At 40.8% G+C, this 14,457-nt stretch overlaps 1 protein-coding gene across 3 annotated transcripts in view; it reads right to left on the bottom strand.

The window, feature by feature from the left end:
* SLAIN1 (SLAIN motif family member 1) overlaps positions 1-14,457 on the bottom strand; it is a 120,415-nt gene that overhangs the window by 73,409 nt on the left and 32,549 nt on the right. The window contains exon 2 of one of the 3 annotated variants that reach the window (XM_029603041.1): positions 10,902-10,978. The exons of the other annotated variants lie outside the window; for them this stretch is intronic. The gene's annotated coding sequence lies outside the window, so the exon portion shown is untranslated. The remainder of the gene's footprint in view (positions 1-10,901; positions 10,979-14,457) is intronic. 3 annotated transcript variants of the gene reach the window in all.

Genomic DNA, 14,457 nt, shown 5'->3' with positions numbered 1-14,457 from the left:
ATTTGCAGATGACACAAAATTGTTCAGAGTAGTTAAATCACAAGCAGATTGTGATAAATTGCAGGAAGACCTTGTGAGACTGGAAAATTGGGCATCCAAATGGCAGATGAAATTTAATGTGGATAAGTGCAAGGTGATGCATATAGGGAAAAATAACCCATGCTATAATTACATGATGTTGGGTTCCATATTAGGTGCTACAACCCAAGAAAGAGATCTAGGTGTCATAGTGGATAACACATTGAAATCGTCAGTTCAGTGTGCTGCGGCAGTCAAAAAAGCAAACAGAATGTTGGGAATTATTAGAAAAGGAATGATGAATAAAACGGAAAATGTCATAATGCCTCTGTATCGCTCCATGGTGAGACCGCACCTTGAATACTGTGTACAATTCTGGTCGCCGCATCTCAAAAAAGATATAATTGCGATGGAGAAGGTACAGAGAAGGGCTACCAAAATGATAAGGGGAATGGAACAACTCCCCTATGAGGAAAGACTAAAGAGGTTAGGACTTTTCAGCTTGGAGAAGAGACAACTGAGGGGGGATATGATAGAGGTGTTTAAAATCATGACAGGTCTAGAACGGGTAGATGTGAATCGGTTATTTACTCTTTCGGATAGTAGAAAGACTAGGGGACACTCCATGAAGTTAGCATGGGGCACATTTAAAACTAATCGGAGAAAGTTCTTTTTTACTCAACGCACAATTAAACTCTGGAATTTGTTGCCAGAGAATGTGGTTTGTGCAGTTAGTATAGCTGTGTTTAAAAAAGGATTGGATAAGTTCTTGGAGGAGAAGTCCATTACCTGCTATTAAGTTCACTTAGAGAATAACCACTGCTATTAGTAATGGTTACATGGAATAGACTTAGTTTTTGGGTACTTGCCAGGTTCTTATGGACTGGATTGGCCACTGTTGGAAACAGGATGCTGGGCTTGATGGACCCTTGGTCTGACCCAGTATGGTATTTTCTTATGTTCTTATGTTCTTATGTTCTTAAGTACAGAAATAACTAGAAGTCCTAGTGGAAACCACAAATTCTTATATAGCAGGGTCTGCCTGGCAGGCTACACGGGGGGGCTGGGATGATGGATGTTTAGGGAATGGTCACACTAGCATTGCTGGCTATTTAGATTAGAGCTTTGTGGTTAGACATGGAAAAGATGGGATACTGAGAGGCTCTAAGGGAGCAACATTTGCTCACCTACTCAAGATGGTGGAATAGCAGACTGTCCTGGTTAAGGAGCGATCTTACAAGCACTCACTCTGTGGCTGGCAGGTGAGATATAGGGTTAGCAGTGTGAACAGAATAACTGGGCAGAGTAGATGGGCCATGTGGTCTTTCTGCCGTCATCCATTATGTTGCTGTATATTCATTGCAAATATTCTGAAAACCCAATCGGTTTACTGCTCTGAAAAAGGCTGGTATTGCCTACCCCTACATAACCATACTATTAGAACGAAAGTTTAAAAAATAAAATACCACTGAGGACAACATTTTTCAAAATAAAAGTTTCCAAAATCACATCCTTTTATGGTAAGCAAGTACTGGGTTATTTTACATTAATATTCAAAGCGAGTGTTGCTCCTCCTATAAAAGAACTTTAATGTACGGACACTTGATGCTCTGGAAAATCAAAAAAGATTTTCTTATAGATACAGTATATTGGCACATTTTTAAAATATGGTAAAAAAAAAATGTCCTATATACACAATAGAAATTGTACAACTAGTTGCAGAGTCTACCAAAGTTATTTCATATCATTTAATCATATATATGTTTAAGAGCTCCACCCTGATCTTTTCCAAAAATAACAGCAGGCAGTGTAAACGCAAGGTAGGTTAATGCCACAAAACTGTTTTTATGGACAACAGTACAAAATCCACCCAGTCAATTTTAAAGCAGCAAGAGACTGTGATTAAACAAGTATTAGAAAGAATGCATTATATTACATTAAAAAAAACCACCACCCACACAAAACCACACTTCTCGTTTTGCATTTGTATGCCAGCACAAATTGCATGGTAGGGCCAGTTGCTAAAGGTCCAGTACAGTTATTTACTTGTTTAAACAAAAGATGTCAACTTGTAACAGTCTGATCACTTGCCAGCTAAATTACAGAGTCTAAAGACTGAGACCTACAGATGACAGCTGACAAGACACATTCATTGTTGTGCATAGAGAAAGCCTGTGAGCTAACCCACAAAGATTCAGTCACAGTGGCAGCACGAGCCTCAGCAGGGACCGAGGCCACAACCCTTGTTCACAGTAGATAAGAGCATTCAATTCCAGTAGGTTCTTGTAGAACACAGCAAAGTCTGTTTTAAAGGAAAGCAGTCAAAAGAAAAAAAAAAAGTCCATTTTTAGACAGTTTCCGTGAAATCTACGAGCTGGTGGAACTCTGCGGTCAAAGATAAGCCAAACAGACATATGCTGGGTTCATAAACATTTAGCTGGAGCAACTATTTAGAAAACAGAAACACATTTAAGCTATTATGTGCACTTGGTCAGCATAATTCTGTCTTTCCAACTGTGAGACAAAAACTATGCCATTTTAAAAAAAAAATAAAATAAAGTTTCTTTAAACATCTGATTTTACCTTCCATCATAAATCTTCCCTGCTTGTCCACCTAAAAAAATTGTATCTGATCATTTTAAAATAAATCTGGCACAAATGATTTCATTTTAAAATGACTTGAATGCATTAACATTTTAAAATGCTACTACAATGCCCACCCTCCCTATTCTAAATCTTATTTATAACAACTCACTTGGCCCAGGCCATTCTGAAGACTCTACTACTGTTACTGATCTACCATGTTATGCCAATAGACTAAAAGGAAAAAAAAAAGAATCAAGTGTGTTAAAAGGTGAGTTAATACTGTCAAGAGCCAATATATCAAAATTAGAGAATAAAAAGCTGTTACACTCTTTAAAGTGACACATGAACTACCCTGTAGATATCCTTCATGCTTGACCCAACATGGCTCAAGTCATATTTTCAAGATTTCTTAGTGTGTCGGGAACTGGAGCCTAAGAAGTACAGCATATTGAAGACTGCTCATTCTACCTGCTATTTAAAAAAAATGCATCCAAAAATACATATCTGATCCCTGCATAGCAAACCTTCCAGCTGGCCTAGACCTCTGCTAATGCTGCAATACAGCTCATTAAACTGAAAAGACTGCATACTGTCAAAAATCAAGGACAGCAAACCTGGAAAAGAAATAATTCCAGTTCATGAATACATACAGTGTCTAACCAGAAAAAAATATAAAGTGAAAAAGGTATCTTCATAGTGGTTGCTCTAATCACTTATAGAACATGACAGCAGATAAAGACCATACTGCCCATCCAGTCTGCCTGCTCAAAATGGGCAAGAACACGCTCACAGGTGATCATTATCACATACCAAAAAAACACTATTAAAAAATGCAGCTGTTTTGGAAAATTTCTTCACATTATCTGTAGGGCCCGACTGGGATCCCTACAAAGATGTAGCCTTGTATAAGGACTATATAGTTGGAAAAAGAGGGGAACATCCCACCAAGCCACAGCCTCCCTATCAGGCCAATACAGTACAGTGCACTCCAACGGAGCGCACTGTTAACCCACCACTGGACGCGCATTTTCCCTTACCCCTTATTCAGTAAGGGGCCGAAAACACGCGTCCAATCCGCCGAACCTAATAGTGCCCGCAACATGCAAATGCATGTTGATGGCCCTATTAGGTATTCCCGCGCATTTTACTTTCAGAAATTAGCGCCTACCCAAAGGTTGGAGCTAATTTCTTCAGGCACCGGGAAAGTGCACAGAAAAGCAGTAAAAACTGACCGACCGACTTAATATCATGGCAATATTAAGTCGGAGGTCCCGAAACTTTCCAAAAGTAAAAAAAAAAAGAAAAAAAATTTTAAATCGGCCGGCGGCTGTCAGGTCGAAAACCGGACGCTCAATTTTGCCGGCGTCCGGTTTCCGAGCCCATGGCTGTCTGCGGGCTCGAGAACCGACGCCGGCAAAATTGAGCGCCAGCTGTCAAACCCGCTGACAGCCGCCACTCCGGTCCAAAAGGAGGCGCTAGGGTCGCGCTAGTGTCCCTAGTGCCTCCTTTTGCCTGTTTTTACCGCCGGGCCTCATTTAAATACAGAATCGCGCGCACCGAGAGCAGGGGCGTTCACCCGTTCTCTCGCGGACTTTACTGTATCGGCCCGATATGTTAGGCTACTCCAATGGTTGGGTTCTGTGACTGTATCAGACAGAGCCCACTAAGGAACTTGTGAAAGGGAAGTGCATTTGTTTCAAACAAATGCAAAAAATACAATGAATGAAAAACTGAAAATGGTGCCCTACAAAAATATCCAAAATATTTGGTTAGTTTCATATCCATTTCATTAAAAAAAAAAAAAAAAAGGAAGGGTCTCCCATGGGTATGGAAACTTCCTCCCATACTGAACATAGTAAACCTGGGTCCTATGCCTGCCTGGCTGGACCTCCCCAGGTCTCTCCAACCCGTATTCCCAGCCCACAAACTTAATCTAGCCTGGAACCCAGCCCAGTTGGTGGCCTCCCTGGCCCCCCTTCTCCAGTTTAAATCTGGTGGGACCAGGGAGCACCTGTTTACTCCCTTCCCAGGTCCTGGAAAGTCCTAATGGGCTTTGCTCCTTCCCAGGTCCCACACTGGCCACACTGGAGGAGGATGCAAAAATGATATCACTTTGGTGCCTTCCTCCAGTGTAACCTATGCCATTTTTAAAATTCCGAGATCTGAACAGAAACGAATGGGCTTCGCTTCTAACCTTTAGAACTTTCCAGGACCCGGGAAGGGGGAAAGAGGGGATCAGGATGGTAGATTTAAACCAGGGTGAAAAGGGCCCAGGCTAATTAGTTATGTGAACTGGGAATAGGAGGGGACAGGCCCCAGATTCATTTTTTGCAAAGTGTTTCCAGGGCCAAGGGAAATCTGTATTTTTTGTTGTGGTTGTTTGGGGATGGGGGGGGGGGGGACAGTACTGGTTTAATGTTTTTTTCAGTTTAGCAAATGAGCTAAAACAAAACACATTAATGAACAGAAAAATGAAAAAATCCCCAAAATTAAAAAAATTAAATAAAAAACCCAATCAGAAACAAAAATTTTAGAGCTGCACAACCTTAACTTCTGGATTTTTGTGTGCATAGTCCAAGGCAGTGTAATGTTTCTTTGCTGTACAGTTTTTACTGGAGAAACCCTAGAAGCAATCCAGTAGGCTATAGAAGTGTAGAGAGACTTTCAAACTGATTTAACTATAAGAACATGCCATACTGGGTCAGACCAAGGGTCCATCAAGCCCAGCATCCTGTTTTCAACAGTGGCAAATCCAGGCTATAAGTACCTAGAAAGTACCCAAAAACTAAGTCTATCCCATGCTACTGATGCTAGTAATAGCAGTGGCTATTTTCTAAGTCAACTTGATTAATAGCAGGTAATAAACTTCTCCACCAAGAACTTATCCAAACATTTTTTAAACCCAGCTATACTAACTGCACTAACCACATCCCCTGGCAACAAATTCCAAAGTTTAATTGTGCATTGAGTAAAAAAGAATTTTCTCCGATTAGTTTTAAATGTGCTACATGTTAACTTCATAGAGTGCCCCCTAGTCCTTCTATTATTCGAAAGAGTAAAGAACTGATTCACATTTACCCATTCTAGACCTCTCATGATTTTAAACACCTCTATCATATCCCCCCTCAGCCGTCTCTTCTCCAAGCTGAACAGTCCTAACCTCTTTAGTCTTTCCTCATAGGGGAGCTGTTCCATCCACTTTATCATTTTGGTCACCCTTCTCTGAACCTTCTCCATTGCAACTATATCTTTTTTGAGATGCGGCGACTAGAATTGAACACAGTATTCAATGGAGTGATACAGAGGCATTATAACATTTTCTGTTTTACTCACCATTCCCTTCCTAATAATTCCTAACATTCTGCTTGCTTTTTTACTGCTGCAGCACACTGAGCAGACAATTTCAATGTGTTATCCACCATGACGTCTAGATCTCTTTCCTGGGTGGTAGCTCCTAATATGGAACCTAACATCGTGTAACTATAGCATGGGTTATTTTTCCCTATATGCATCACCTTGCACTTATCCACATTAAATTTCATCTGCCATCTGGATGCCCAATCCACCGTCTCACAAGGTGCCCCTGCAATTTAATTACTCTGAATAATTTTGAATCATCTGCAAATTTCTTTACCTCACTCGTCATATTCCTTTCCAGATCATTTATAAATATATTGAAAAGCACTGGTCCCAGTACAGATCCCTGAGGCTCTCCACTGTCCATCCCCCTCCACTGAGAAAATTGTCCATTTAATCCTACTCTCTGTTTCCTGTCTTTTAACCAGTTTGTAATCCATGAAAGGACATCGCCACCTATCCCATTACTTTTTACTTTTCCTAGAAATCTCTCATGAGGAACTTTGTCAAATGCCTTCTGAAAATCCAAGTACACTACATCTACCGGTTCACCTTTATCCACATGTTTATTAACTCCTTCAAAAAAGTGAAGCAGATTTGTGAGACAAGACTTGCCTTGGGTAAAGCCATGCTGACTTTGTTCCATTAAACCATGCCTTTCTATATGTTCTGTGATTTTGAACACTTTCCACTATTTTTCCTGGCACTAAAGTCAGGCTAACTGGTCTGTAGTTTCCCTTTTTAAATATTGGGGTTACATTTGCTATCCTCCAGTCTTCAGATACAATGGATGATTTTAATGATAGGTTACACATTTTTACTAATAGATCTGAAATTTCATTTTTTAGTTCCTTCAGAACCCTGGGGTATTTATTTATTTATTTAACATGTTTTGTGCACCGTCATTCGGTTTCGCCATCATAACAGTTCACAATAGTTACATTAGTTAAACAAACATTGAGTCATATTAGAGAACATTGTTACATGGAATATACCATCCGGTCCAGGTGATTTACTACTCTTCAGTTTGTCGATCAGGCCTACCACATCTTCTAGGTTTACCATGATTGGGTTCAGTCCATCTGAATCATTACCCATGAAAACATTCTCCGGAACGGGTATCTCCTCGACATCCTCTTCAGTAAACACCGAAGCAAAGAAATAGTTTAATGTTTCCATGATGGCCTTATCTTCTCTAAGTTCCCCTTTAACCCCTCGATCATCTAATGGTCCAATTGACTCCCTTGCAGGCTTTCTGCTTTGGATATATTTTAAAAGTTTTTACTGTGAACTTTTTGTCTCTACGACCAACTTCTTATGCTTTATCCTATTTTCTTCTGTTGGATCCTTCTTCCAATTTTTGAATGAAAATCTTTTGGCTAAAATAGCCTCTTTCACCTCACCTTTTAACTATACCAGTAATCATTTTGCCTTCCTTCCACCTTTCTTAATGTGTGGAATACATCTGGACTGTGCTTCTAGGATGGTATTTTTAACAATGTCCACACCTCTTGCACACTTTTTACCTTTGTAGCTGCTTCATTTGATAGGAAGATTTTCTACCCTTCCTTTCTCCCTTTTTTGTTTGGGAATTTGTTTATTGCCCATCTGGTTCTCTCAACCAGAGAAAGTCAGTGTCCCTACGGCAGAATTTTAGAGAGGATACCTATCCAGTATCCAGCAAAGACAGAGGAAGCAGGAGAGAAGCAAAGAGGTGGCACTACAACAGATATACAGAGGATATTCAAGGAGTTATGTAATCGGTGCAACAAAGAAACAGAACAGCGGAAACAAATGAGACGCTCCATCCAGAGCACCAGTAACACTCTGACAACTCTAAATTGGGGGGCAGAGTCCTGATATGCCCCAAGTTCCAGCTGGAAGCTGCTGGACTCCCTAAATTTCAAAAAGGAAAGTTGGGGACCCCAGTAAGAGAGACAGGCAGAATCATGCAGTTGTTCTAAGCTGATGTATTATTTCCCCCAGTATGGATTTACTAAGAAGAAAGTGTATTACATACTGTATCAGATTATTCATATTTAGAGACCTTAGTTTTCAGTTTTTGTACAAGATGTGCTATTTTCAAACAAGACTGTAGCAGGATAGCCCAAAAGCCGTTTGATGCTCTGACTGGGACCAAGTTTCACCCAGAAGCTGTATCAAGGAAACTTCTCCAAATCTTGTGCCCACGCAATTTGCTTTATATAGGTAAAGCAAAGCAAAAAATAAAAGCAAGAATTATTAAACATTTGAGCTGCATTTGTAATTTGAGGAAAGAGTTCCCATTAGAGGAGCTTTAGATACAGTTATCACACACTTTGGAAGTTTGGGGTTTTTTAAAATCGAGTTAAAGAAAAAAATGTTGAACATTGAAGAAATTCTTTATCCATTCACAAGTAGAAATGTCCTATGATTGGCCTCTTGGAGGTCACATGCTTCCCCCCCCCCCCCCCCCCCCACACACACACACACACAACACACATTTTTCAAATATTTGGAGGCATTTGCCCCAAGATTGTTCAGATTTATCCTGCAGCTATCGGTTCACCTTGCCATGGGTGTTTTCCCTTCACTGTTGCTGGCTTTCCTTCTAAAACAATATACCTCTAGACCCATTAAAAAAAAATATATAAGCGAAAAATGTTGTAATTGGATACTTCCATTTTTAGAAGCTTAAATCACAGGCTGTTATATACTGTATATTTGTATAAAAAATAATTATGTTGCATAAGCTATTGCACTGAGAGCAGCCATGTCATTCTAAATCTCCTTGATATCGTCTATGGGCAGAACTCGGTCACAGCTAGAGTGCAAGCTAGGGATGAGCAATATTTTTTCAAACCGGTGCGTGGGAGCACTTTTGCACGTGTGCATCTGTGCACACCCAGTTACACGGCCATTTTATAACTTTTGTGCATGTTATAAAATAGCCTGGCTGTGTGCACATGTGCACCCAATTTTAAGTGGGTACACAGCTAGGTACACAAATCCCGATTCTACCACATAAGTCAGGGTATTTTATAATGGGCGCACAGCCACACCAGTGCCAGTTTCACCAGTTTGTTCACCAGTTTACCCAGTTAAGTGGTAGGTCCTCCAAACTTCCCTGGTTTGATAGCCTGCACCCCCCAGTTACCCCATAGCAGAAGTAAAGTTATGCATCAGTGAACCTAGGCACACACCGCGGTTCATTAAGTATTTACATGCACATCTTTTGGCCACGCCCCAAACTTCCCACGCACACATCCCGCCCCTTTTTAAATCAAGTGAGATGCGTGCACAGTGGGAGATATGCATGCATCTTGGCATCTTTTACAATTTGGTGGGTGGGTGCAAGCCCAATTTTGGCACATGCAAGGCTTTTAAAATTCACCTAAGATTTTTCATGTATTTCTATTCATAACATAAGTTTGAGTCATTTCACAGAGAGACTATCTGCCATCACAGGCAGCAGCCAAAGCAACTGACCGAGCCAGCTGCCTGCACCACACTGATTTTTCTCTTCCCCTGAACTTGTATATAAAAAGGAAGCTGTTCCATTGTGATGGGTTTATTTGTGTCTCTCCCAGCTCCCTTTGTATTACAATTTGAAAGAGACTAGTGGGGTTTTCAGTGCTTCTCAATACCTTTTTCACGAGCTTTGTGGATGCTGGTGTACCACACAACATTTGTGTTATTGTAGGTGTGCTTTGGGCTTCAAAACTTTGGAGCTAGATAGACAGACAGACAGACAGATATAGATAAATATAGATAGATGCACATAGTTGGCGTTGCCTTTGTACTTTAAGTTCCCTTCTCTTTTGAAAAATATTTCCTGCATAGACTGTCCTTGCACTTTGCTTTTATATTTGTACATATGTTATATACTATATTCAAATGTTCTATGTAATCCTGTTATTTCTGTTATAATTCGTTATATTTATTACAATGTTATAATTTATTATATTTATTACAATGTTATAATGTAAAATAGGGCTGTTTCTACCCTATTCTTTTAGTTATCTGGAAACCGATGTGATATCTCGATCGAACGTCGGTATATAAAAGAAATAAATAAATAAATAAATAAAAATATTTGCAAGCTTTGCACAAAAACTTTTTTAATTAAAAGGGAGTAGAATGGTGCAGTTATAAATCATGACTACAAGATGCCAGTTGTTGAAAGAGCAGGGCCAAACTTAAGATTTTGACACTCAAAGACAGAGTGCCAGAATGGCCCCATGCTGAAGGTATGCCGGCACATGGCCTTACAGCAAGAAGCAGGCTCTTCTTTGGCCTGGATATTTGCCACCGTCAGCAGCTATCTATGTTTATGCCTAAATTTGGGCCTGAAAAAGGGTCCCATAATGATCAGAGAAGACACCTGAAAAATCCTAAACCTGAACAAAGGGACATGCGATGGATAACCATTCTCTGAACCTGACTAATGAGTATGAAGTGCCCAGTGGTTTCGCCAGTCAATCAGCGAGACTTTAGCCAATCGTGACCTGGCAGTACAGCACTAGCCAATCCTCAGTGCTTAACACCACGCACATTCGCAGGTGGGGAAAGTCCTAACTTGGAACTTTAAAATATAGATAGCAGGACGCTGTAGTTCAGTTCACAACAGAAAACAGGAAGAACTAAAAACAGAAGATATTGCAAAGAGAGGGAAGGCACCAAAACTGCCCAGATGAGGAGTCAAACAAGCCACTGGCATCCTTAGCAGTTCAAGGTTTTGGGTGAGACTGACCTTGTGTCTTAATTACTTTAGAAGGTAACTATTGATCAGTGACACTCAAGATAGCAAAGATGGTTGAAGCTTGTATAATAAAAGCTTCAGCGAGTTCCTGTATCCACCTCATCTGCTGAACACAGTAAAGGAGACAGGATTATTTAAGTGTGACCTGGGCTAATTTATTACAGGAGCACAGAGTAGCTTTTGGACTATCGTTTTTTACCGTCTTGTCTGAAGCAATGCCTGTTGTATTCATCAGTCTTCAATAGGCTTCAAACATTTGTTTCATGGAAAAGGTACCTGAGCAAGAAGACATTCAGTAAAGTAACTGGTCATATACTTTTTTGTTATAATTGTTTTTGCACCTTGAAGAAATCCCTTTAAACCAGCTGCATTTTTTACATAAAAAAAGGTCATTATTCAAAGCCATTTAGACAGATGGCTCAAGTTCTGTCTTTTTTTTTTTTTTACTTAACATTCATTAAGTTTAAATCATTTACATGAAATGAAATAACTTCCAAGATTAGTTGAAAAATGCATCATAACACTAAGGAAATAAACGTCCATATTCAAACACAATCCAGCTAGCAAACCCCTAGATTTATCATTTTGCTACAAAAATTGCAAAAAAATAGTGCCTGTGATAAAAAAAAGAAAGGGGGACATGGTTAGTGTTATTTTTCTGATGCCATATACCTTTTTTACTGCAATGCACGTTAAAGTTGTATATTTACATCACACACTGAAAAATGTCCAGGCAGACTTTTATCACATTTTGGGTTGCAAGGGAGAGGGAGAGAGACTGAGACTGACCCTTTATAAGATGTTCATATAAGTAAACTATTTATACAACTGTAAGAGGGGCAACTAGTAACTCGAGGTGAGGTTTTGGTAGTGGGCTATGTTTTGGGGGGCAGTTTTACATGCACAGTCAGAGATACAAACACCACAGTAGACATCAGTAAAGATTTTGTGTGATTTGGAGTGATGAAAGGTATGAAAAGATGAGATTTGTACCATGTTCTCTCTACCTAGCTTGATAGCAGCTAGGGAGAGAGTGCATCAAGCTAGGTCGAGAGTAGATTTGTACTGAAACCGCACTATTGAATATAGCCGGCTATCTTAAAGTTGTCCGGCTAACTATAGCTGCCTAATTTTAGGACAGCTCTTTGGCCCAACCAGATTTAAGGCCTAATTCACTAAGGGTTGAATTTTAAAAGCCATGCGCATGCCAAAACCAGGAGATAAGCGCAGAAGCTGGGCCAGTGTACTGCGTGGATTTTTAAAAGCAAGCGAGTACGCCTGTATATCCTCGTACGCTCACAAATGTATTTGGAAGTGTAGGGCGTAGGTAAGGTCTGGGCATGGGCATTCCAAGTTTTCTCAATGAAATCTGCACTTAAATATTTACATGCACAAGCCAAGGATGGCGTGTAAGTCCAGGAACAAAAAAAGAAAAAAGTAGGCTAGTCAGCGAAATTTTAAGGATAGGGGCTAACAGGGTAAAAGGGAGGCTAATTAACTAGGGGAATTAAGAGATCCTATCCTTTAACTGGGCAAACTGGGAACAGACTGGGGAAACTGGTAATTGCATCAGCACACTTATCTACCAAAACCCCACCACTTACGCCATAGAGGCGGCATTTGCATACATCCACATGTACGAGTGCAGCCTATTTTATGCCATGTGTGCATATACACACTTAGGGGGTCATTTTCAAAGGAGTTACGCATGTAAATGTGACATACTATCGTAGCAATTTTCAAAAGCTATTTACTCAAGTAAAGTGCACTTACTTGAGTAAATCCTATGGACAATTCAATGGCATATATTGTAGCAGTTTTGAAAAGCCCACTTACTTGAGTAAAGTGTATTTACTCGAGCAAAAACCAGTTTTGCTCGAGTAAATGCTTTTTAAAATCTACCCCTTAGTGTTATAATAAGGCCGCATCCTTTGGCACAAGCCGGCATACATATTTACACAGCCCACGCAGCTGTTTCAACATTACCGTCTAATGCTTTTCTCCCATTCTGTGTCTATGGGAAAAAATGCTTAGTAACAGGCCGATACAGTACAGTGGGCTCCGATGGAGTGCACTGTTAGCCTGCTCTTGGACACGCGTTTTCCCTTACCCCTTATTCAGTAAGGGGAGGAAAACGCGCGTCCAACCCGCGGCACCTAATAGTGCCCGCAACATGCAAATGCATATTGAGGGCCCTATTAGGTATGCGCGCGGGATACAGAAAGTAAAATGTGCAGCCAAGCCGCACATTTTATTTTCAGAAATTAGCGCCGACCCAAAGGTTGGCACTAATTTCTTCCGGCGCCAGGAAAGTGCACAGAAAAGCAGTAAAAACTGCTTTTCTGTGCACCCTCCGACTTAATATAATAGCAATATTAAGTCGGAGGTCCCAAAAAGTAAAAAAAGTAAAAAAAAAAAAATTTGAATTCAGCCCACGGCTGTCGGGCCGAAAACCGGACGCTCAATTTTGCCAGCGTCCGGTTTCCGAGCCCGTGGCTGTCAGTGGGCTCAAGAACCGACGCCGGCAAAATTAAGCGTCGGCTGTCAAACCCGCTGACAGCCGCCGCTCCTGTCAAAAAGGAGGCGCTAGGGACGCGCTAGGGTCCCTAGCGCCTCCTTTTCCCTGTTTTTACCGCGTCACCTAATTTAAATAGAGAATCGCGTGCACCGGTGAAGGGCTGGTACGCGCGCCGGGAGAGCGGGCATTCGTCCGCTCTCCCGCGGACTTTACTGTATCGGCCCGTAAATGAGGCCCTTGGTCGGCTAGGTCATCCGGCTAACATTGCAATTAGCCGGTTCACTTAGCCAGCTAACAACTCCTCCCCGTTTCGCCCGAGTAACACTCCTAACGTAGCCTTTTAAATTCTAGTTACCTAACTTATTAGCCAACTAGAATTTAGCCAGATAAGTACTCAAATATTCATTTAGCCGGCTAACTTATAAGTTATCTGTCTAAAACGGCAAGTTTTGGAATACTGAGCCACTTATAATGGCTAGATTTTAGCCAGCTATGTCATTATCCAGCTAAAATCTAGTCAGATTAAAAAAAAAAAAAAAAAAAAAAGAGGCCATTCAAGGGAATCTGAGGAAGAGATGAGTTATCTAGCTAACTTAGTTAATTTTTAGTTATAGCTGGCTAAGTTAGCTGGACAACTCTAGAACCTGCTTCAGAGCAGGTCTACAGTTATCTATCTTCGTGTGGCTGGATAACTTCCTCCTTAATAGGATATCTTTGAAAGATATCCAGTAAAATAGTGCTAAAAAAAAAATAAAAAAGAAAGCTGAAGTAAAGGGCCTATGGCCCGATTTTCTATGCTACCCTCCAAATTTATATGGATGCCCTGTCAGGCCATGGAGCCCCCACCCCCTAATCCCCTCTGAAATATTAGCAAAGTGTTCTGGGATCTGCTGATGGCCCCCAGCCCCCACCTCAACCTCTTCCCCAGATCTCTCAATTGAAAAACTGCCACCAGGTCTCCCCGCCTCCCACTCTCAGTGTATTGTGCCATAACCCCTAACACTGGACCCTTCTCCCCTAAATCCCCAAAACCCATGCTGGAGGTAGAATATGAACTTACCCGCTCCCAGTGAGCTCCAGCACAGTGTCTGTCATACACAATTTATACTTCCAACGCTAGAAGGGTACTAACCTTTGAAGGTATCTGGTTAAGTAGGAAATTATCTGGCCACACAAGGCCGGATACATAAAAAATCTAACTGGCTATAATCAAACATATGACAGACCAAAGTGTATC

The sequence above is a fragment of the Rhinatrema bivittatum genome, chromosome 5 (assembly GCF_901001135.1).
Source record: "Rhinatrema bivittatum chromosome 5, aRhiBiv1.1, whole genome shotgun sequence".
Lineage (NCBI taxonomy): Eukaryota > Metazoa > Chordata > Amphibia > Gymnophiona > Rhinatrematidae > Rhinatrema > Rhinatrema bivittatum.
Note: the sequence above shows the minus strand (reverse complement) of the source record. Positions and strands in the feature narration are given on the sequence as shown.